Source organism: Salmo trutta, chromosome 19 (genome assembly GCF_901001165.1).
Source record: "Salmo trutta chromosome 19, fSalTru1.1, whole genome shotgun sequence".
Lineage (NCBI taxonomy): Eukaryota > Metazoa > Chordata > Actinopteri > Salmoniformes > Salmonidae > Salmo > Salmo trutta.
In genome coordinates, this window is record NC_042975.1 from 54,158,766 (window position 1) to 54,184,920 (window position 26,155).

Below are 26,155 nucleotides of genomic sequence, written 5' to 3' on the forward strand. Positions count from 1 at the left end.
CAAGGAGACCAAAGATGGTGGATAAATAAAGACGTCCCACTCATGCCATTTACCATCGGGGAAGAAAAAGGTCACTGTTCTGGTCTGCTTAAGGGGTGGCTCTCCCATTGGCACCAATATGAAAGGCTGGATTGAAAGTTAGGGAGATCCGGTATCAATTGTTGATAAACAAACAATCAAACTCCACTTGTTGTGGCGGCGGTTCGGCGTGGCTGTGCTGTGACTGGGTCAGAGATGGTAGGAGATAGTGATGGAGAAGAAAGTGAAGCAAGTTTGGAACATAGCGGTACAAATAAAGGAGGGTTTGAAGGGAAGCCAGAGGTCTTTGGAAGGAGTGAGAAGGCATAAAAGGAGGTTTGAGGAGAGCAACATAGTTTCCAATGCTAGAGGCAGTTCGGAGGTAGAGAGCGCCGAGGAAGGGAAAGATAAGTCACGAGGGGAACATGGAGGAGTATAAAGTGATTCTGAAGTTTAAGGAGGATGGGGGAGTAGGGGCGATGAGTCCGATAAGGTTGACAGCTGTGATAAAAGAGTTGATTGGGTAAGTTGTCAATGCTAAAGTGTTAAGAGATGGGAGCTTGTTGGTGTTCTGTAATTTTTTTATTTAACTAGGCAAGTCAGTTAAGAACAAATTCTTATTTACAATGACAGCCCACACCAGCCAAACAAGGACGAAGCTAGGCCAATTGTGTGCCAACCTATGGGAGTCCCAATAACAGCCAGTTGTGATAAAGCCTGGAATCGAACCAGGGTGTCTGTAGTGACGCCTCAAGCACTAAAATGCAGTGCCTTAGACCGCAGTGCCTTAGAACATGGCACAGAGGGAAAAAGTTGTCAGAGTGAAGCAAATAGGGAAGTGTAAGATGGTGTCGAGCAGCTGGAATGATCAAGCAGGGAAGCAGTGGATTAAAGGGGTGATAACAGGAGTGCCTGTGAGTGTTAGCACTAAAGAGGTACTCGACAATTTGAGAGGAGGCATTCTAGTGAATGTTCAGAGATTGCAAGCAATAGTGGGTGGAGTTAAGGTGCATAGCCCGTCTATTTTGTTACACTTCAAGGACCGGGTACTGCCAAATAAAGTAACCATAGGGTATTTGAGTTATTACGTGAGGGCATATGTACCGAAGCCTTTAAGATGTTATAAATGCCAGAGGTTTGGGAATGTGGCAACAGCCTGTAAAGAGAAAAAGAGGTGTGCCAGGTTTGGAGGGGAGCATGAGTAAGGGAAGTGTGGGGATGGTGTACAACCAAAGTGATGCAGCTGTGGTGGTGATCATAATGTGGCATATAGTGGTGTCATAACGTGGCCCTTTCTGGGTATAGATCATGGCTTCCCACTCTCTCCTACACCCAGGTTCTGTTATCTCAGGGTTGTAAATTCCTGGCAGAGACTCTCTCCCCCTGGCCATGCAGAAAGAGACACTTATGACGTATTAGTTTAATCATGTAATAATAATTATAGAGAACTGATTTGATAAAATAACAGTCTTCACTTGTAATGATGCCAAAGACACGACAGTGGGTGTGAGGCAAGTAAGCAGGCAGTGGAGGTGCAACAAGTGAGAGTGGAGAGAAGGGTGTCATATGCTGAGGCAGTGAAGGTGGTCCTGGTCCATGGAGATACAGGTTCAATGGAGAGATGGGTAGGAGCATCTAGACCGGGGAATGTGTGCGGCCATATGGTATACATAGATAAGAGAGAACTGGTGACGTTCATAGTCTAAAACAGAGAGGATTCAGCTAATAGTGAAAGTGGCTGGGAGACATCTCCGTATGACAGGGTTGACATGGGATGAGTTTCGAGATGACCTCAATCAGCTGAGGATGGAGTCATGTATTACTGGATCTTAGTTATGGTGGTAGTACTACAATAGAAAGATTGAAGCCTGTTGGCTAATGGGCAGGAGTTCCAGCAGTTCGTTGTGGATATGCCAGCTAAGCCTGATGTGATTTGTGTGCAGGAAACATGGCTCAAACTGACTGTGGAGTTTACCGGGACATAGATGTAGGGGTGGGTGCCACCTTCATATAGCAAGGACTATGTTAGGCAAAGGTATTGAACAGGAATATGTGGTGGTGGAGGTGTGGCTGAGAGGAAGGGTGCTAGTGAACTACTATAATCTGTGTCAGATTTTGGACCTGGAAGTGCTGGAGAGGGTGGAGGGCCAGGATAGAAGTAAGGTAATGTGGTGTGGGGATTTTAATGCCCAAAACACTCTCTGGATGGATGGAAATGGCCAAGTAATGGAAAATCTGGTGTGCCTGAATGATGGCCGGGATTGATGTAGCCACAGGGAAAGAGTCTGCCCTGGACCTCACTCTGGTATCTAGTGTAATGGCAGGAATCTGTGAGTGGGAGGTATGGGAGGAGTCGACAGTAGGGATTGATCATTACCCCATAGTACGCACAGTAGGCCGAAGGGAGGAAGAGGTGTTAGTGGATGGAGTAGGCAGGTGGGTGTTTGGAAGGGCAAAGTGGGATCAGTTTCAGGAGCTGAGTGAGCAGGTGATGGCTCGGTTGGATATGAGAATGGATCTGGATAGTATGAGTAACTGGGTGAGAACAGCGTTAGTGGGGGCAGCTACTGAGGCTATACCTAAGAGTTCAGGGTGGAGGAGGAAAGCAGTCCCGTGGTGGACGGAGGAGTGTGGGGCAATGGTGAGGAGTTGGAACAGGGCATTTAGAGTACTGAAAAGGACACATAACTTCCAACATCTGATTCAATATAAGCAGGCCCAGGCCCTGGTGAGGAGAACTATCCGTCAGGCAAAGAGGTCATGTTGGCGTCGGTTCTGTGACACCATTGGAAGGGCGACACCAGTGGGAGAAGTGTGGCGGATGAGGGGGGTCAGATGGGAGTGGGATTATCCAGTGTTGACGCGTGGGAAGGATGTGGCAGTAACAGATGAGGAGAAGGCAGAGACGATGGCCAAAGCATTTGTCCAAGTGCATAGCTCTGCAAATTTGTCAGAGTAGGGGCAAAGGGGGAGAGAACCAGAGAGGGGCATCCAGGAGTGCTGGATAGGATGGAGTTTGTAAATTGGGTGTTGAATGCACCATGTACCATGGCAGAGGTGAAAAGCGCAATAGGAAAGGCAGGGTTAACTTCACCTGGGAAAAATGAGTTGTGCTATGTTGTGTTGGCCCATCTTAATGATGAGGCACTGGACAAGGTATTGGTGTTGTACAACAGCGTGTGGGAGGAGGAGAAACTACCAGGCAGTTGAAAGGAGGCAGTAGTGGTACCAATCCGGAAGCCAGGGAATGACCCAACGAGGCCAACAAGCTATCGGCCAATAGCTTTAACATCACATGTATGTAAGATTATGTAACATATCAAATCAAATTTGATTGGTCATATACACATATTTAGCATATGTTATTGCGGGTGTAGCAAAATGCTTGTGATCCTAGCTCCAACAGTGCAGTAGTATCTAACAATTCACAACAATACACAAATCAAAAAAGTAAAAGAATGGAATGAAGAAATATATAAATATTAGGATGAGCGAGGTTGGAGTGGCATTGACTAAATACAGGAGAATATAATACATTATATACATATGAAATGAGTAAAGCAGTATGTAAACATTATTAAAGTGACTAATGCTCCATTATTAAAGTGGCCAGTGATTCCATGTCTATGTGTATAGGGCAGCAGCCTCTAAGGTGCAGGGTTGAGTAACCGGGTGGTAGCCAGCTAGTGATGGCTATTTAACAGTCTGATGGCCGTGAGATAGAAGCTGTTTTTCAGTCTCTAGGTCCCAGCTTTGTTGCACCTGTACTGACCTCGCCTTCTGGATGATAGCGGGGTGAACAGGCAGTGGCAGGTGGTTGATGTCCTAGATTATCTTTTTGGCCTTCCTGTGACATCGGGTGCTGTAGGTGTCCTGGAGTTGCAGGCAGTGTGCCCCCGGTGATGCTTTGGGCAGACCGCACCACACTCTGGAGAGCCCTACGGTTGCGAGCGGTGCAGTTGCCGTACCAGGCAGTGATACAGCCCGACAAGATGCTCTCAATTGTGGATCTGTAAAAGTTTGTGAGGGTCTTAGTAGCCAAGCCAAATTTCTTTAGCCTCCTGAATGGTACATATGATTACGGAGAGGCTAACTTACTTGATGGAGAGCAGGGGGCTAGTATCGCCACATCAGAGTGGGTTCAGGAAGGGGAGGGGAACTATGGACCCAGTGCTCTGCTTAGAAGCAGAGGTCAGGAAGGCTCAGGTGAACAAGGAGACTGTTGTAGCTATCTTTTTTGATGTGGAGAAGGCATATGATATGATGTGGAAGGAGGGGTTGTTAATCAAGCTTGATATTATGGGGTTAGGAGGAAGAACGTACAACTCGATAAAGGATTTCCTGTTTGGAAGGTCTATCCAGGTCAGGGTGGGGAAGTCTCTATCAGGCAGCTACCTGATGGATAATGGTACACCACAGGGGAGCGTGATTAGTCCTCTGTTTTTTCCCAATCATGATAATTTATGTTTACTCTCAGGTACAGCTGGATATTGGGAGGTCGTTATTTGCAGATGATGGGGCCTCATGGAAGAGGGGAAGAAATGTGCCATACATAGTCAGAAAGGTACAGTAAGCAATTGATGAGGTAGAGCGGTGGGCATTAATGTGGTTCTCTGTAGAGAAAACTCAGACAGTGTTCTTTACCAGGAGGAAGGTGGGAGATAAGGTATGCTTGAGGTTATATGGGAGAAACTTGGAGATGGTGGGTTCCTTCAGGTTCCTTGGGGTATACTTTGACACTGGACTGACCTGGCCAGAACACATCGAGAGAGTAGTGGGAAAATGTAAGAAGGTGCTAAATGTGATGTGCTGTCTGACGGGGAAGGAGTGGGGGGGCTGGGCGTGCCTCATTGAGGACCATGTATGTTGCATTGATCCAATCTGTTATACACTATGTAAGTATAGTGTATGGTTCTGCAGCCCGGACATCATTGGAAAGGCTAGATGTCATACAGGGGCAAGGACTCAGAATATGTAGTGGGGAGTTTTAGACCTCCCCAGTGGCTGTACTACAGGTGGAGATGGGGGATATGCCATTGCAGATTAGGAGACATCATCTGGCAATGAATTATTGGGTCAACCTGCAGGGACATTTTTCAATATTCTTTATTTAACCTTTATTTAGCTAGGCACGTCATGGGGCAAGACATGTGGTGTCTCATCTAACGAAAGGGATTTTACAAGCATGCTGGTAACGAGCGAAGACAGAACACAAGCTTTGGATGGGTGGGTAATACTCAGGCGAAGGAGATAGGACTGTATGGAAAGGGGTTTAGTCCAACGGTAGCTATTCCTGTAAATCCGCAATGGCTACTCCCGCCTCCAGTAGTTGATCTAGAAGTGTTGGAGAGACTACAGAAAGATAGGGAGGGTGTTGATCCATCTGATTTGTTTTATAGATGTCTGGATCTGGATTTTGTGGCCATTTACACAGATGGTTCAAAAGATCCAAGGACAGGATGAGTCAGCATTTGTAGCGCAGGAATGTTGGGTGGTAGTCAGGAAACGTATTACAGATCATCTGGCTGTATATACGGCGGAGCTGATGGCCATACTGTTGGCCTTGCAGTGGGTGGAGGAAGTCAAGCCAGACAGAGTTGTTATTTGCTGCAATTCATGTGCAGTGTTGATGAGTCTCCAGTCCTTTAGCTCATGTAGCAGACAATACCTGCTTTATGAGGCATTACAAACCCATGGCAGGATGAGACAAATGGGTATACAGCACAGGAGGTTGGTGGCACCTTAATTGGGTAGGATGGGCTCGTGGTAATGACTGGAGCGGAATAGATGGAATGGTATCAAATACATCAAACACATGGTTTGATGCCATTCCAGTCGCTCTGTTTCAGACATTATTATGAGCCGTCCTCCCCTCAGCAACCTCCACTGGTATACAGATAATATTTACATGGGTCCCAGCTCATGTGGGAGTGGAAGGGAACGAGGCAGTTGATGCACTGGCTAAACAAGCACTAAGTAGTGGGGATGTTGATGTGGTAGTTTCAATGAGCAAGCAGAGGCAAAAAGCATGATATGGACAGTGATGGTGCAGATATGACAGGAGCAGTGGAGTAGAGATACTAAGTGCAGGCATTTATTTCAAGTACAGAGGAAAGTTGGGGAGGGGAGAACTGCAGGAAGGGACAGAAGAGAGGAGGCTATTTTTACAAGATTAAGGGTGGGACACAGCCAGTTGAATAAGTCCTTAAATGTGATAGGAAAGCATCCAACAGGAAAGTGTGATTATTGCAAGGAAACAGACTGTGGAGTATGTATTGCTATGGTGTGGGCAGTATCAGAGGGAAGGAGAGAGGTTGAGATCTAGTATGACGGAAAAGGGGATACAGGAAATTAGTTTAAAGCGTATATTGAGTAGAACGTTATTAGATATAGTCTCAAATATTTTGTTATCTTTTGAAGAGTAACGGGGCTGGCAGGTAGGAATGAATTTTGTCCTGTCTCTGGCCCACACTCCAGTACAGTAGGTGATGGTAATGCACCATAACATTGGATGCCACTGCCGATAAACCCCACCGAAGAAGAAGAAGGCACCAATGCGATAGCATGCTTCTTTTGCCCACGGCATTAGGGAACTGGGAAAAGACTCAAAGTTCAGTCTCAATTTTTTTATGGAAAGGGAAACGTCCCAAAATAAAGATGACTACACTTCAGCAACCCAAAGGTTTTGGGGGTCTAGGTTGACCCAATATCAAGTTATATGCCTTGTCTTTAGTACGCCGCCCACTTAAGAAATGGTTTGATCAAGATAAATGTCTTCCTTGGTTGGAAATACTGTACTCAGTTTTGACCAATCATCGCTCACTCAATACAGACCTGGGAACAAATTGAAAAACTTGGTAAGTGGGAAGTCCGATTGCATACCCAAACACCAATATTTAACAGTAACTCCCTACCTTTGGGAGGCAAACCTATTATTTTTCAAGAATGGTATAAACAAGGAATTCATACATTTTCAGACATAATACTGTGTATTCGGAAAGTATTCTGAACCCTTTACTTTTTTCACATTTTGTTACGTTTCAGCCTTATTCGAAAATGGATTGAAATGTTTTTCTTTTGTTGCAAAACAAAGCAAAATAACAGCTGAAATATACATTTACATCAGTACTTTGTTGAAGCACCTTTGGCAGTGATTAAAGCCTCGAGTCTTCTTGGGTATGACGCTACAAGCTTGTCACACCTGTATTAGTGGAGTTTCTCACATTCATGCATTGTCTTGGCTGTGTGCTTAGGGTCGTTGTCCTGTTGGAAGGTGAACCTTCGCCTGCAGTCAAACATCATGAGCACCCTGGAGCAGGTTTTCATCAAGCATCTCTCTGTACTTTGCTCCGTTCATCTTTCCCTCGATCCTGACTAGTTTCCCAGTCCCTGCCGCTGAAAAACATCCCCACAGCATGATGCTGCCACTACCATGCTTCACCGTAGGGATGGTGCCAGGTTTCCTCCAGACGTGACGCTTGGCATTCAGGCCATAGAGTTCCATCAGACCAGAGAATCTTGTTTCTTATGGTCTGCGAGTCCTTTAGGTGCCTTTTAGCAAACTCCAAGCGGGCTGTCATGTGCCTTTTACTGAGGAGTGGATTCCGTCTGGCCACTCTACCATAAAGGCCTGATTGGTGGAGTGCTGCAGAGATGGTTGTCCTTCTGGAAGGTTCCCCCATCTCCACAGAGGATCTCTAGAGCTCTTTCAGAGTAACCATCAGGTTTGATGATGCCGAATGAAATTGCTGCCATTTTACGATCGCATAACCAATTGTGCTATTGTGTATGTTTTTTCTCATTATTTTGTACTTATTTTGTACATAATGTTTCTGCCACTGTGTCTTATGACTGAAAAGAGCTTCTAAATATCAGGACAGCGATTACTCACCCCATACTGGAGGAATACTATTTCTTCAACGAGTCAGACGGGAAGGATTTACTTCAGACTCCCGAAAAGGCCCTCATCCCCAACATTCACAGGAGAAAGAGATGGAGGTATCGAAGACGATGGTCCGGGTGCCTTGTAAGGATCCGATCAATCGATAACAAAATCGACATACTACGATTACGTATATCTTACCAACAGGACATTAAAAACTGTAATATCTTATGTTTCACCGAGTCGTGGCTGAAAGACGACATGAGTAACATACAGATGGCGGGTTTTAAGCTTTTTCGTCAGGATAGAACAGCCGCCTCTGGTAAGACAAGGGGTGATGGTCTATGTATATTTGTAAACAACAGTTGGTGCACGAAGTCTAAGGAAGTCTCAAGGTTTTGCTCGCATGAGGTAGAGTATCTCATGATAAGCTGCAGACCACACTATTTACCAAGATAGTTTATCTGTATTTTTCATAGCTGTCTATATACCACCACAAATCGATGCTGGCACTAAGACCATACTCAATGAGCTGTATACAGCCAAAAAACAAAGAGAAAAACGCTCATCCAGAGGTGGCGCTCCTAGTGGCCGGGGACTTTATTGCAGGGAAACTAAAATCCGTTTTACCTCATTTCTACCAGCATGTCACATGTGCAACCAGAGAGAAACAAACTCTAGACCACCTTCACTCCACACACAGGTGTGACCACCTTCACCCTCCATTTGGCAAATCTGACCATAATTCTATCCTCCTGATTCCTGCTTACAAGCAAAAACTAAAGCAGGAAGTACCAGTGACTCGCTCAATATGGAAGCGGTCAGATGATGCAGATGCTAAGCTACAGGACTGCTTTGTTGGCACAGACTGGAATATGTTCCGGGATTCTTCCGATGGCATTGAGGAGTACACCACATCAGTCACTGGCTTCATCAATAAGTGCATCGATGATGTCGTCCCCACAGTGACCATACGTACATACTCCAACCAGAAACAATGAATTACAGGCAACATCCGCACTGAGCTAAAGCGTAGAGCTACCGCTTTAAGGATGCAGGAATCTAACCCGGAAGCTTATAAGAAATCCCGCTATGCCCTCTGACGAACCATCAAACAGGCAAAGCATCAATACAGGACTAAGCACGAATCGTACTACACCGGCTCTGACACTCGTCAGATGTGGCAGGGCTTGCTAACCATTACAGACTACAAAGGGAAGCACAGACGAGAGCTGCCCAGTGACACGAGCCTACCACAAGAGCTAAATTACTTCTATGCTCGCTTCGAGGCAAGTAACACTGAAGCATGCATGAGAGCATCAGCTGTTCTGGATGACTGTATGATCACGCTCTCCGTAGTCCGTGTGAGTAAGACATTTAAACAGGTCAACATTCACAAGGCCGCTGGGCCAGACGGATTACCAGGACGTGTACTCCGAGCATGCACTGACCAACTGTCAAGTGTCTTCACTGACATTTTCAACCTGTCCCTGACTGAGTCTGTAATATCAACATGTTTCAAGCAGACCACCATAGTCCCTGTGCCCAAGAACATTAAGGTAACCTGCCTAAATTACTACCGACCCGTAGCACTCACGTCTGTAACCATGAAGTGCTTTGAAAGGCTGGTCATGGCTCACATCAGTACCCTTTTCCCAGAAACCCTAGACCCACTCCAATTTGCATACTGCCCCAACAGATCCACAGATGACGCAATCTCTATTGCACTCCACACTGCCCTTTTCCACCTGGACAAAAGGAACACCTATGTGAGAATTCTATTCATTGACTACAGCCCAGCGTTCCAAACCATACTGCCCTCTAAGCTCATCACTAACCTGGGACTAAACTCCTCCCTCTGCAACTGGATCCTAGACTTCCTGACGGGCCGCCCCCAGGGGTAGGTAACAACACATCCGCCACGCTGATCCTCAACACGGGGGCCACTCAGGGGTGCGTGCTCAGTCCCCTCCTGTACTCCTTGTTCACTCATGACTGCATGGCCAGGCACGACTGCAACACCATCATCAAGTTTGCCGATGACACAACAGTGGTAGGCCTGATCACCAACAACGATGAGACAGCCTGTAGGGAGGAGGTCAGAGACCTGGCCGTTTGGTGCCAGGACAACAACCTCTCCCTCAACGTGATCAAGACAAAGGAGATGATTGTGGATTACAGGAAAAAGAGGAGCAAGCATGCCCTCATTCTCATCAACAGGGCTGCAGTGGAGCAGGTTGAGAGCTTCAAGTTCCTTGGTGTCCACATCACCAACAAACTATCACGGTCCAAACACACTAAGACAGTCATGAAGAGGGCACGACAAAGCCTTTTCCCCCTCAGGAGACTGAAAAGATTTGGCATGGGTCCTCAGATCCTCAAAAGGTTCTACAACTGCACCATCGAGAGCATCCTGACTGGTTGCATCACTGCCTGGTATTGCAACTGCTCGAACCATGACCTTAAGGCACTACAGAGGGTAGTGCATACAGCCCAGCACATCACTGGGGCCAAGCTTACTGCCATCCAAATCAAATCAAATTTATTTATATAGCCCTTCTTACATCAGCTGATATCTCAAAGTGCTGTACAGAAACCCAGCCTAAAACCCCAAACAGCAAGCAATGCAGGTGTAGAAGCACGGTGGCTAGGAAAAACTCTCTAGAAAGGCCAAAACCTAGGAAGAAACCTAGAGAGGAATCAGGCTATGAGGGGTGGCCAGTCCTCTTCTGGCTGTGCCGGGTGGAGATTATAACAGCACATGGCCAAGATGTTCAAATGTTCATAAATGACCAGCATGGTCAAATAATAATAATCATAATAGTTGTCGAGGGTGTAACAAGTCAGTAACACAAGAGTAAGTGTCAGTTGGCTTTTTCATAGCTGATCTTTGAGAGTATCTCTACCGCTCCTGCTGTCTCTAGAGAGTTGAAAACAGCAGGTCTGGGACAGGTAGCACGTCCAGTGAACAGATCAGGGTTCCAGCAGGTCTGGGACAGCAGGTCTGGGACAGGTAGAACGTCCGGTGAACAGGTCAGGGTTCCATAGCCGTAGGCAGAACAGTTGGAACTGGAGCAGCAGCACGGCCAGGGGACAGCAAGGAGTCATCAGGCCAGGTAGTCCTGAGGCATGGTCCTAGGGCTCAGGTCCTCCGAGAGAGAGAAAGAAAGAAAGAGAGAAAGAGAGAATTAGAGAGAGCATATTTAAATTCACACAGGACACCAGAAAAGACAAGAGAAATACTCCAGATGTGACAGACTGACCCTAGCCCCCAGACACATAAACTACTGCAGCATAAATACAGGAGGCTGAGACAGGAGTGGTCAGGAGACACTGTGGCCCCATCCGATGAAACCCCCGGACAGGGCCAAACAGGTAGGATATAACCCCACCCACTTTGCCAAAGCACAGCCCCCACACCACTGGAGGGATAACTCCAACCACCAACCCCCCATCCCGAGACAAGGCCGAGTATAGTCCACAAAGATCTCCGCCATGGCACAACCCAAGGGGGGGCGCCAACCCAGACAGAAAGACCACGTCAGTGACTCAACCCACTCAAGTGACGCACCCCTCCCAGGAACGGCATAGAAGAACACCAGTAAGCCAGTGACTCAGCCCCTGTAATAGTGGTAGAGGCAGATAATCCCAGTGGAGAGAGGGGAAAACGGCCAGGCAGAGACAGCAAGGGCGGTTCGTTGCTCCAGCCTTTCCGTTCACCTTCACACCCCTGGGCCAGACTACACTTAATCATAGGAAGAGATGTGTCTTCAGTAAAGACTTAAAGGTTGAGACTGAGTCTGCGTCTCTCACATGGGTAGGCAGACCATTCCATAAAAATGGAGCTCTATAGGAGAAAGCCCTGCCTCCAGCTGTTTGCTTAGAAATTCTAGGAACAATTAGGAGGCCCGCGTCTTGTGACTGTAGCGTACGTGTAGGTATGTACGGCAGGACCAAATCAGAAAGATAGGTAGGAGCAAGCCCATGTAATGCTTTGTAGGTTAGCAGTAAAACCTTGAAATCAGCCCTTGCCTTAACAGGAAGCCAGTGTAGGGAGGCTAGCACTGGAGTAATATAATCAAATTTTTTGGTTCTAGTCAGGATTCTAGCAGCCGTATTTAGCACTAACTGAAGTTTATATAGTGCTTTATCCGGGTAGCCGGAAAGTAGAGCATTGCAGTAGTCCAACCTAGAAGTAACAAAGGCATGGATTAATTTTTCTGCGTCATTGTTGGACAGAAAGTTTCAGATTCTTGCAATGTTACGTAGATGGAAAAAAGCTGTCCTTGAAACAGTCTTGATATGTTTGTCAAAAGAGAGACCAGGGTCCAGAGTAACACCGAGGTCCTTCACAGTTTTATTTGAGACGACTGTACAACCATCAAGATTAATTGTCAAATTCAACAGAAGATCTCTTTGTTTCTTGGGACCTAGAACAAGCATCTCTGTTTTGTCCGAGTTTAAAAGTAGAAAGTTTGCAGCCATCCACTTCCTTATGTCTGAGACACAGGCTTCTAGCGAGGGCAATTTTGGGGCTTCACCATGTTTCATTGAAATGTACAGCTGTGTGTCATCCGCATAGCAGTGGAATTTAACATTATGTTTTCGAATGACATCCCCAAGAGGTAAAATATATAGTGAAAACAGTAGGTCCTAAAACGGAAATAGTGGTCCTAAAACGGAACCTTGAGGAACACCGAAATTTACAGTTGATTTGTCAGAGGACAAACCATTCACAGAGACAAACTGATATCTTTCCGACAGATAAGATCTAAACCAGGCCAGAACCAATTTGGGTTTCCAATCTCTCCAAAAGAATGTGGTGATCGATGGTATCAAAAGCAGCACTAAGATCTAGGAGCCCGAGGACAGATGCAGAGCCTCGGTCTGACGCCATTAAAAGGTCATTTACCACCTTCACAAGTGCAGTCTCAGTGCTATGATGGGGTCTAAAACCAGACTGAAGCGTTTCGTATACATTGTTTGTCTTCAGGAAGGCAGTGAGTTGCTGCGCAACAGCTTTTTCTAAAGTTTTTGAGAGGAATGGAAGATTCGATATAGGCCGATAGTTTTTTATAATTTCTGGGTCAAGATTTGACTTTTTCAAGAGAGGCTTTATTACCGCCACCTTTAGTGAGTTTGGTACACATCCGGTGGATAGAGAGCCATTTATTATGTTCAACATAGGAGGGCCAAGCACAGAAAGCAGCTCTTTCAGTAGTTTAGTTGGAATAGAGTCCAGTATGCAGCTTGAAGGTTTTAGAGGCCATGATTATTTTCATCATTGTGTCAAGAGATATAGTACTAAAACACTTTAGTGTCTCCCTTGATCCTAGGTCCTGGCAGAGTTGTGCAGACTCAGGACAACGGAGCTTTAGAGGAATACGCAGATTTAAAGAGGAGTCCGTAATTTGCTTTCTAATGATCATGATCTTTTCCTCAAAGAAGTTAATGAATTCATTACTGCTGAAGTGAGAGCCATCCTCTCTTGGGGAATGCTGCTTTTTAGTTAGCTTTGCGACAGTATCAAAAAGAAATTTCGGATTGTTCTTATTTTCCTCAATTAAGTTGGAAAAATAGGATGATCGAGCAGCAGTGAGGGCTCTTCGATACTGCACGGTACTGTCTTTCCAAGCTAGTCGAAAGACTTCCAGTTTGGTGTGGCGCCATTTCCGTTCCAATTTTCTGGAAGCTTGCTTCAGAGCTCTTGTATTTTTTGTATACCAGGGAGCTAGTTTCTTATGACAAATGTTTTTAGGGGTGCAACTGTATCTAGAGTATTGCGCAAGGTTAAATTGAGTTCCTCAGTTAGGTGGTTAACTGATTTTTGTCCTCTGACGTCCTTGGGCAGGCAGAGGGAGTCTGGAAGGGCATCAAGGAATCTTTGGGTTGTCTGAGAATTTATAGCACGACTTTTAATGCTCCTTGGTTGGGGTCTGAGCAGATTATTTGTTGCGATTGCAAACGTAATAAAATGGTGGTCCGATAGTCCAGGATTATTAGGAAAAACATTAAGATCCACAACATTTATTCTCTGGGACAAAACTAGGTCCAGAGTATGACTGTGGCAGTGAGTAGGTCCAGAGACATGTTGGACAAAACCCACTGAGTCAATGATGGCTCCAAAAGCCTTTTGGAGTGGGTCTGTGGACTTTTCCATGTGAATATTAAAGTCACCAAAAATGTGAATATTATCTGCGATGACTACAAGGTCCGATAGGAATTCAGGGAACTCAGTGAGGAACACTGCATATGGCCCAGGAGGCCTGTAAACAGTAGCTACAAAAAGTGATTGAGTAGGCTGCATAGATTTCATGACTAGAAGCTCAAAAGACAAAAACGTCGTTGTTTTTTTTTTTTGTAAATTGAAATTTGCTATCGTAAATGTTAGCAACACCTCCGCCTTTGCGGGATGGGCAGGGGATATGGTCACTAGTGTAACCAGGGGGTGAGGCCTCATTTAACACAGTAAATTCATTAGGCTTAAGCCATGTTTCAGTCAGGCCAATCACGTCAAGATTATGATCAGTGATTTGTTCATTGACTATAACTGCCTTTGAAGTGAGGGATCTAACATTAAGTAGTCCTATTTTGAGATGTGAGGTATCACAATCTCTTTCAATAATGGCAGGGATGGAGGAGGTCTTTATACTAGTGAGATTGCTAGGGCGAACACCGCCATCTTTAATTTTGCCCAACCTAGGTTGAGGCACAGACACGGTCTCATTGGAGATAGCTGAGCTGACTACACTGACTGTGCTAGTGGCAGACTCCACTAAGCTGGCAGGCTGGCTAACAGCCTGCTGCCTGGCCTGCACCCTATTTCATTGTGGAAATAGAGGAGTAAGAGCCCTGTCTATGTTCGTAGATAAGATGAGAGCACCCCTCCAGCTAGGATGGAGTTCGTCACTCCTCAACAGGCCAGGCTTGGTCCTGTTTGTGGGTGAGTTCCAGAAAGAGGGCCACATATCTACAAATTCTATCTTTTGGGAGGGGCAGAAAACAGTTTTCAACCAGCGATTGAGTTGTGAGACTCTGCTGTAGAGCTCATCACTCCCCCTAACTGGGAGGGGGCCAGAGACAATTAATCGATGCCGACACATCTTTCTAGCTGATTTACACGCTGAAGCTATGTTGCGCTTGGTGACCTCTGACTGTTTCATCCTAACATCATTGGTGCCGACGTGGATAACAATATCTCTATACTCTCTACACTCGCCAGTTTTAGCTTTAGCCAGCATCCTCTTTAGATTAGCCTTAACGTCGGTAGCCCTGCCCGCCGGTAAACAATGTATGATCGCTGGATGATTCGTTTTAAGTCTTATACTGCGTGTAATGGAGTTGCCAATGACTAGGGTTTTCAATTTGTCAGAGCTAACGGTGGGATGCTTCGGCGTCTCAGACCCCGTAATGGGAGGAGCAGTGACCAGAGATGTCTCGGCCTCTGACTCCGACTCGCTTAACGGGGAGAACCGGTTGAAAGTTTCTGTCGGCTGAATAAGCGACACCGGTTGAGCAATCCTACAGCGTTTCCCTCCAGAAGCCATGATAAAGTTGTCCGGCTGCGGGGACCGTGCGAGGGGGTTTATACTAATGTTACCATCTGTACTTACTGGTGGCACAGACGCTGTTTCATCGTTTCCTACACTGAAATTGCCCTTGCCTAACGATTGCGTCTGAAGCTGGGCTTGCAGCACAGCTATCCTCGTCGTAAGACGATCGTTCTCCTGTATATTATGAGTACAACGACTGCAATTAGAAGGCATCATGTTAATGTTACTTAGCTTCGGCTGTTTGAAGTCCTGACGAACCATGTCCAGATAAAACATCCGGGGTGAAAAAGTTGAATGAAAAAAGTTGAGTGAGGGAAAAACTAAAAATATACGGTAATGAAAAAGTAAAAACCGTGAAGTAGTCAGGTAGCAAAGTAAGATTGGCAACAAAACGCACAGCAGCACGTAAACAAGTCAATCACCCACGTGGGTATATGCTCGTAAACAACCAATGAATAGATGGGAGAGGCGGGACTTGCAGCTGGTCAAGCATCTGAAATAGAACAAGTTCCTCTATACCATGCGGTTTCAGAGGAAGGCCCTAAAAATTGTCGAAGCCACCCTAGTCATTGACTTTTCTCTCTGCTACCGCACGGCAAATGGTACCGGAGCATCAAGTCTAGGTCCAAAAGGCTTTGTCAGGACTTTCTCTCATTGGTGAGGATTAAAGGCGCCAGATCAGCTCGGCACAGAGTTGGGACAGGTTTTATGACTTAATGCCGGTCGTAACCTTTCTCTCTCTTGCCCTGCAGTATTGAACAAAGGAATGTGCTGTGTGTAGAGAGCGACTCTTGCCTAATTCCTCCTACATCAAAAGATTGGACATTGGAACATTAGTTTTGAAATCCAAATGTTTGGAATGGTTGGTGGGGATCCAAACAGTAATCATATCATATAATTTATTATTTTGTGATGTCATTAAGGATGGTATAACAAGATGAAACTGAAACTCTGAAAGTGTACACGTCCTAGTGATCAGGTTTGCATCTAAATGTTATATAAAATAAATGATTAAGTATAAGAATACTTGTGGGAAGATATAAATGTGATTTTAGCCTTCTAAATGAGATAATGGCATTTCATTTAAACCTGGGCCCAGTCAGTAACCATGCTCACGTGAGCACAGACATTGTGTCAACAGGACAGAATGCCCTCCAAGGCCAGAGTGCTTAAAAGGACTCGCTGAGAATTTAAATACAGACCAGAGAACGTGAGGACGTGGTCCACATATTGAAATGGTTAAAACTACAAGACCAGAAAATGGTAAGACCCTCTGAAACTCTCAACGAGTGACGAAGGTGAAGACTAGACCAAATATTCAGTCTGCAGGTATGTAAAGTGGTCTAGTTCAGTCTGCTGGTATGTAAAGTAGTCTAGTGCATTTGACCAAAGATGGCAGGGAAGAACAGATCCCTCTCACCACTGTGTGGTACACCTGAAAGATCCAGTCTAAGAACACTCCAGAAGAAAAGAAGCCTACAACTAAGAAGGGCATTGTGACCTCTGGTGGACAACCAGAGACTTGTATCGAACTACTCCCCATAGATGGACCGAGTGGTTTCAATAGAGACGACAGAGAATGACATTTACGTGTAAATATATGTTGCATTTCATATCCAAATGAGCAGTTGTTACGGTGCTAAATATTCATAATTATGGTGAGTGCAGTTTCCAAATGTATGTATGATAAGTCCACTCTCTTTGTCTCTCCCACTCTATCTTTCCCTACCCCCTTTCCATTGTGTAACAAGCCGTCATATCGGTACTCTCAAACATGTAGATCCCCTGAACGCAGCTCACTTTCCAGCCCACTTTCCAGCTCACACTCTCAAACACATAGATCCCCTGAACGAAGCTCACTCTCCAGATCCCAATCACCTGGATTCTGATCACCTGTTCACACACCTGTATGGTCATTATCACACACTATTTAGTTCAGTTCTTTGCACACCATTATTGTGAGGTATTGTTTGTTTTGTGACACACTTCTATTAGAGCTCTGGGTTTTCCCGTAATTTAATCCACTCGTGTATGATAGTTTTTGCCTGCCTCACTAACGACGCCTTTTGCCTATTCCCTGCCTGTACCTTAGCCTATCGGTTTTCCTGTTATCAACCTATTGCCTGATCTCCCAGATGACGTTATTAGCCTTTTCCCTGCCTGTACTGTTGCCTTGTTGGACCCCCCGTGTATGACCTTCTGCCTGCCCCTGGACCCAGATACCTGCCTCCTCCTGTGGTCTTTTACAATAAACATCTGCTGCGCCCTACGCCTGAAACCAGCTCTCTCTGTCTGCCATCGTGTTCATTACACCCATGGAGTCAACCACTCCCACTCCATCCACCTGCTGAGTTGCTGGTAGTCAGAACACAAGTAGAGGTTTTGTATCCAATCTATATAAAAATAAAAGACTAGAAACCCTCTGTAAACCAATGGGAATATGTCTGTTGTGTTCTCAAAGAAATATTGGAACCTACATGCACATGATGTAGGACTGCCCCAGTGTGAAGATCTCCTGATCACAGGTTGCCAGATCTGTATCGAGTATAGGTTGTCCTGCCATTCCCTATCTTTTACCAATATACTATTGTTAAACGATGACGCTTCACTGACTCTCACAGTTCCCCAAAATGAGTATGATTGTCTGGAGAGTAATTAATTCCGCGTCAAAAAGAATGTTGGTGAGACGGAAACCTCCACAGAAGCTTAGCATAACTCGATGGCTACAAAACTTCCTTGACGTCCTATCACTAGAGCTAACCATAGCTCGTGTAAACGGTGCCAAGGAAACAACATTAGATACATTTAATAGAGCAGTCAAAAAGGTCAAAAGCTTATTATGTAATGCTATTATGTTAGAATTTATTAATTGTTTTTTGAATATCTGTATCGAATCTCGATGTATGCAGGGTAATTCTATCCACGTGTGGCTTTTTCCCACAAATAATTTTACAAACACACGATGAGTTATGCATGATGTTTTGTTCTGTTCACAACATGAGCCCGTGGGGGGAAGGAGGGGGGAGGTGAAGAGGGAGGATGGGAGGGAGCGAAGGCCCAATAGGGATTGGTCTCACTTTCCCAACTTCATGCAAATCACCAGCAACAACCGCTGGGCGATGACCAATCATATCGAGTGGTTCCTATGACAAATTTGACGCTTTGCGAACCAACATTGGAGACTTTCTTTAGCAAAGATGGCTGAAAAAAATACTATGCATATTTTTTTGTCATGAAGTTAATTTATGAAAATCGCTATTTAGCAATCTAGCTGACTAGCTAACATTATCCAGCTAGCTAGCTCTATAGGTGTGGTGAAATGAGTATGTAATTGTAATTTGTGTTGTTTAATGTTTTAGGTACTCCTGAGAAAACCAGCAAACCAGGCTGTCGTCTTGTGAAACAGTGGAGAATAAAGAATCTAGCTTGCTAAAGCATTTTCTGCAAAGTACAAGTTTGTAAACTTGCCTTGCTAATATTTTTGATGCAATGCAACTGAAGTAACGTATCTAGCTAAATATTTTCTTGCTTATTGTGTAGTGGAGGATAAAATACCTGTATGCCTATGGATCTGAAGCTAGCTATGTTGTTGATCTGTGTATGGACCCTAAAACGTTTGGTATAAATATTACTTTAGAACCAAGCTTTGAACCTCAGCTATCATAGTGGTGTGGGGGCTGTGCTTTGGCAAAGTGGGTGGGGTTATATCCTGCCTGTTTGGCCCTGTCCGGGGGTATCATCGGATGGGGCCACAGTGTCTTCTGATCCCTCCTGTCTCAGCCTCCAGTATTTATGCTGCAGTAGTTTATGTGCCGGGGGGCTAGGGTCAGTCTGTTTCATCTGGAGTATTCTCTTGTCTTATCCGGTGTCCTGTGTGAATTTAAATATGCTCTCTCTAATTCTCTCTTTCTCTCTTTCTTTCTTTCTCTCGGAGGACCTAGGACCATGCCTCGGGACTACCTGGCATGATGACTCCTTGCTGTCCCCAGTCCACCTGGCCATGCTGCTGCTCCAGTTTCAACTGTTCTGCCTGCGGCTACGGAACCCTGACCTGTTCACCGGACGTGCTTGTTGCACCCTCGACAACTACAATGATTATTATTATTTGACCATGCTGGTCATTTATGAACATTTTAACATTTTGACCATGTTCTGTTATAATATCCACCCGGCACAGCCAGAAGAGGACTGGCCACCCCTCATAGCCTGGTTCCTCTCTAGGTTTCTTCCTAGGTTTTTGGCCTTTCTAGGGAGTTTTTCCTAGGGAGTTTTTCCTAGCCACCGTGCCTCTTTCACATGCATTGCTTGCTGTTTGGGGTTTTAGGCTGGGTTTCTGTACAGCACTTTGAGATTTCAGTTGATATACGAAGGGCTATATAAATAAATTTGATTTGATTTGATAGCCCGTTGTATTGACTTGAAAAGCATTAATGAAGCCTATGGATTGAGTAGAATATAACTTTATTGTGCAAAGGATGCAAGTCGTATATACATGTAGTTATTACCAATCATGAGATCCCCACATTGTAGCCTGTACATTGAATATATTCACTGATCATGCACTCTACCTTGACAAATAAAGGTGTTCAGTTATGAATGTCTGTGAGACATTCTTTTTCAGTCATATCCAATACCAGGTGTAAAAATGGCCAGCTCTTTTCCAAGACCCCAACTTTCTTTGTATTTCTTATTGAAATAAGGTCACGCCAATCATCATCATTTTATTAGCCAAACAGCAACCTTTTTTTCCGGGACAGCATAATATCCGATCAGGCATGGCCTCAGGCAGTCTGTAGTTTCCATTCTGATGTCCAACCGTTTTTTCTCTCCTGCTTATTCTACCTCCTTAGAAATAATTGCTTCTCTTTGTGATGTTTTATTGTGTGTGCAGCTAAATGTAAGTGACAAAATAAACTTGCTAGCTAGCTCGCGTACTCCCGCTAGCATTAGCATTAGCATGGAATGTCATCCGGATGACATTACTATTTAGCATACTTATTAAGGATTAGCATTTGTTAGCATTTGTCTGTGGTGCTATTTTCGGTTGTAGATCGGTCATGCTTATGTTTTATAATGTGTAGGTATTTCTACATTGCTCTATTGTTTCTTTGTGCATCTACCGTGTGTTTGGGTCCATATAGCCTGTTTAGTTTGTTGGCATGCAAATAGGCATATTTTTCCCATACTGTGCTATAGCCTAAATTCTCCTCTTTTCTTTACAGAACCACAAATAGTATCAGAGAGAGTGGTCTTTGAGTTAAGCTACGAGTCAAGGCAGACAACACCACACATAACACACCACTCCAACGAGGGACCACGAGCAGAGGGCACTGTGAGTGGAATTAATTACTCTCACAACAAGACCAGCAGCAGCTAGCCTCCTGTACAAGATGAGACAGAAACACGTTTTCTTGCAGAACAGTCGTAACGTGCCTGAAGCTGATAGGAGAGGAAACTGAGACGTTGACACGGGAGATATTGGAGCAATCGGAAGAGTTAAATTCATCCGCCTTAATGGGTCCCCAATAGTTCAAGTCACTACCCAGGCTGACTCGCAACAGTGAGGATGGAGCCTCACCCTCATCGGTTGGCAACTCACCTGCCCCCAATAGCAGGCACACCTCGACTAGAGATTGTCATCCTCAAAGTCAGCCGTAGCGGGCACAGCTGGTGACAACCAGAGATGATAAACTGCAGTCACAAAGGCAGGTTGATAAGATAGAGCAGCTCATTGAAAACCTTGGGATCAGAGGGCTCTCCTTCTCAGACCAGTCATCCTCATCTACTCAGTCAATCCCTCGCCATTGTCAGCCATTGCACCAGCGAAACCGGTCGTCTTCTCATTGCAGGACTACAGCGCCACCTAGAGGGCTGACTTCACATGATCGCCAACGTCAGCCCTCACATCACCGCTGCAGTCAGCCTACACCTGATTGCCGTCGTCAGCGCACACCTGACCATCGCCACTGCAACTGCTGTGGCTGCCTCGACTACTCACCTGACCTCTACGGTCAGCCTACGCCTGATTACCGTCGTAAAGCCTCAACTGATTGCCATTGTCAGTCCACACCTGAATGTCGCCGCTGAGACTAATCACCTGACCGTCACTGCCGCGACTACTCATCTGACTATTGTTGTCAGCTCTCACATGACCATCACCACTGCGACTACTCGCCTGACCATCGTCGCCGGGCCTACACTCTCGGTCATCGTCAGCTCTCGCCTGTCTGCTACCGCACTCCTTCACCTAGCCGGGAGTGCGCCTACCGTGGACCAACTCCTACCATCCCCAACTTCATCAATGAAGACCCACAAGAGTTTGCAGGGCTGAAGGTGGCACTCAACAATGTGCTGCCTGTAGATGCAACAGCGTGCTTCAAGTTTCAGATATTGGTGGAACCTATTGGTGGAACTTCTTCCAACCTGAAGTTGGAAGAGGCTTTGCTAATTGCAGACTCCTCACGCAACAGCAGGTACCGATACAGTGACACCATGGAGTCCCTCACAGAACTGCATGGCCAAACCCACCAGCTTGCCCTCCAACGCATCGCAGGGTTAATGCATGCCCCCAACATCAAGAGTGATGACATCAAGGCATTCCGAAGATTCTCTCTGAGGGTGCATGCCTTGTTTGGCATGTTGGATCAGCTAGGGAGTAATGGACAGACAGAACTGAGGTGTGGCTCACATGTCTCCCGCCTCTTAGTTAAGTTACCACATGACCTAAGAGCCAGCTTCAAGAGATGTGTGAAACCCATCAAGACACCCATTCCAACCCTCATTCACCTGGCAGAGTGGCTCGAGTACGAGGTGAGAGTGGAAGTAGATGGCACACAGTTCAGTAGCGACCAAAGCAGGGACCACCGTAGCTCACGCCCTTGATCAACGTAAAGACAAATTCTTCCCCAAGACCACCACCATCCTCCACGGAGGTGAGCAGAGAAAGGACAAAGCCGAAGTCTCTTCACAGAACCAGTCTCCGGAGGAAAGGTCACGGGAGGAGCCAAATAAGTATTGTTTGTTCTGCAACACCACAAAGCATTACATTAATCAATGCACCAACTTTCAGCTCCTTTTGAAAGACCAGAAAGAATCCTGGATCAAGACAAATGAAAGATGTTGGAAGTGTGGACGTGAACACCAAGCAGCTCAGTGTACTCTCAAGGCTAAGTGCAAGAAGTGTGAGAAGAAGCATCTTGAGATTCTCCATGAGGTCAACACTAGCCCGACTGCAGCAAAAACCGCCAGCACCAAGGCGCCAACAGAGAGCATTTGCCTGGTGAGCTCCACTGCAGAGACCCTCTACATTGATCGACCTTCCGGAAGCAGCAAGGTGTTGCTGAAGATGAGTCGAGTCATCTTGTGGAGCAGCAACAAGTAATTTGACACGTACGCTCGGTTAGACGATGGGTCGGAGCGCACTATACTTCTACACGAAACAGCAGAGCAGCTAGGCATCCAAGGCAATCCTGAGGACTTGGCACTTCGTACTGAGCGTCAAGATATCCGAGTCATCCATAGAGCTTCTGTGTGCTTCTCTGTGGCCCCGGTTACTCAACCAAACAGGTCCTTTGACATCCACTGAGCCTTCACAGTTGAAGAGTTGGGCCTTGCACCCCATACCTACCCTGTCGAAGCCCTTCAGAAAAGATATCGGCACCTCAAAGGCCTTCCCTTTAACCTCTGGATCAGTCGGAGCCATTACTGCTCATCGGATCAGATTATCCCTATCTAATCACTACGACAGAGCCAATGTATTTGGATACCCCTGGTGGACCTACCACCATCACAACTCGGGTGGACCCTTCAAGGCCCTTCAAAGTTCTTGCCGCAAAGTCTTTCTCCACCACAGTGCCTTCATACATCCCTCGTCTCTCCATCTGCAGAGCTCTTCAGCCATGTAGAGAAGCTCTGACAGTTGAATGCGCTAGCATATACGCTAGCATACAGGAGTAAGAGACTCATCACATGGTCCAGACAAGATGTAGAAGCCATACATCCACTAGAGGAGAAGACAGTCAGGGTCGAAGTGGACGGGGTTCAAAGGTACACCACTCCACTTTTGTGAAAGAAAAACCTTCTTCCCTTGGAAGCTCCAAAGGAGGCAGTACTGGCTCATCTGGGAGGGACAGAAAAGCATCTGTCCAAGGATCCAGAGAAAGCAGCAGTGTACAATGCAGAGGTTCACAAGTTGGTGAAGTCCGGCCAGGTCAAGAAGGTATACCTAGTAGCAGTCGAAGAGTACTAAGGTTGGTACATTCCCCCATCATATGATCCATCACAATGGGAAAAACAGAGTCTTCAACTGTTTCTTCAACTACAGAGGCAAGAGCTTTCCCGGACCTACCTTGGGAGCTACTCTGCTTGGAGTCCTTCTCCGTTTCCAGGAACACTCTGTGGCCATCAGCAGTGACATAAAGGGGATGTTCCATCAAGTCCGCCTGCTACCCGAAGACCAGCCTCTTCTCCGGTTTCTGTGGCGAGATTCTAGACTGTGGCGAGACCTACCCTGATCATCTTCATGTAACCCCTGCTGTGCCATGTTTGCCCTTCAGAAGCATGTGTTCGACCACAGTGAGCCCGAAGATGTGCGCTTCTCAGTAGAACGCTTTTTCTATGTAGACAACTGTCTACAAAGCCTCCCATCTGTGGATGAAGCCAATAAAATGCTTGACAAGCTGAAGCACCTTCTTGCTGAGGGATGATTTGATCTACAATAGTGGGCCAGCAACCTTCCAGCAGTCATCAGACACCTACATCAAGAGTCTAGGTCGAAAAGCAGTGAGCTATGGTTTAACCAGGATGGCATGGAACCAAAAGAGTGCACCCTTGGATTAGGATGGCAATGTCTGTCTGACACTCTCTGCTACAAGCACAGTCACATGGAGAAAGTTGAACCTACCATGCACAACATATATCAGATCCTTGCCAGCCAGTACGATCCACTCGGTTTCATCATACCATACACAACACGGGCCAAGGTTGTGGTCCAGAGGCTCTGGAAAAAGAAAAGAGGGTGGGATGACCCACACATACCTGAAGATCTTCTTCAAGCGTGGCTTATTTGGGAGAATGAACTTCCACAGCTGTCTCAGGTCACACTGCCAAGGTGTTACTTCAGCTCCGACATGGATCTCCCAACCAGCACAAGAAGTGTTCACGTCTTCAGTGATGCCTCAGATCATATGTCCGGAGGCGTTGCATACCTCCGTATTGAAGACACCAATGGACGGATCCAAGTGCCATTCCTTGCAGCAAGATCCAGAGTGGCCCCGAAACGAAAGCAGTCGATGCCAAGACTCAAGCTCTGCGCTGCACTCACCGGTGCCCAGTTTGCCATGGTCATCAGAAAATAACTCACCCTGGAAATCCATGTGGTCACGTACTGGTTGGATTCTACAACAGTCTTAACCTGGCTCCAGTCAGACTCCTGTAGGTACAAAGTATTTGTAGGCACAAGAGTCACAGAAATACAGGAGCTCACGGACCCCCAGTCCTGACGTTACGTGGACACGGTGAGAAATCCGGCTGACGATATCACGCACGGCAGGACGCTGTCTCAGCTTTCAGAACACAACCGTTGGAGTCAAGGTCCTCCATTCTTGTGGCAGGCCCAGTCATCCTGGCCGAGAAGACCAGATCAAGTACATCCTGACGAAGCAGAGGAGCTGCGGAAGCCTACCTTCTGTGGACTCCTGTCAGCGGACACCAAGTCTTCTCTCCCTGATGTTGCCCAGTTCAAGCAAAACTCCAAGTACTCAGACATGCTCAGTCTGAAAGCTTCCCAGAAGACCTCTCACTACTAGAGGCAGGCAAGCCAGTCCCACCGAGCAACCGTCTGGTGACGCTGGCCCGGAGTATGACAATGACACCGGACTGATTCGTTCTGGAGGTCGCCTTCGGAGGTGTGACTATCAGGGCCCTGACGTTCTTCACCCAGTGGTTCTGGACCCAGGTTACCCGCTCACCAGGTTGCTGATCAAGAAATATGATGAATAGTTGAGGCACCCGGGCCCAGAGAGGGTGTTTGCTGAGTTACGTCAAAAGGTTCTGGATTCTGAGAAAGAGGGCAGCTTTGCCATTTTCAGCTTGGTTGCACCGAATGCAGGAAGTGGCGAGGCCAGCCAGATGTGGCTAGGATGGCTGACCTGCCTCCAGCCCGACTCCGGCGCCACAAGCCCACATTCTATTCTACAGGCATGGACTGCTTTGGACTGTATATCATCTAGATTGGCCAAATAAATTAAAAGAGATGGGGCATCATCTTTCAGTGTATGACCACCCGGGCAGTGCACTTGGATCTACTAACTTCTTAGGGCTAGGCCCCGTTTTTCTCCACTTCCTGCCTGAATGACGTGCCCAAAGTAAACTAACAGTTTTAGTAGAAGGACACAGTCTTGGAAATTCGTGTTTTTGCGCGCCATAAAGACATTACGCACCTGCTAAAATTGGTTTCCTATTGAACATGCCTCTTTCTGAAATAAATATTATAGTTTGATTACATTTCAGGTTATCTGAGGAGTAAATAGAAACGTATTTTGGACCTACTCACTGCCACAGTCATACTCTGGACCTAGTTTTGTCCCATGGAATAAATGTTGTGGATCTTAATGTTTTTCCTCATAATCCTGGATTATCGGACCACCATTTTATTGCGTTTACAATTGCAACAAATAATCTGCTCAGACCCCAACCAAGGAAG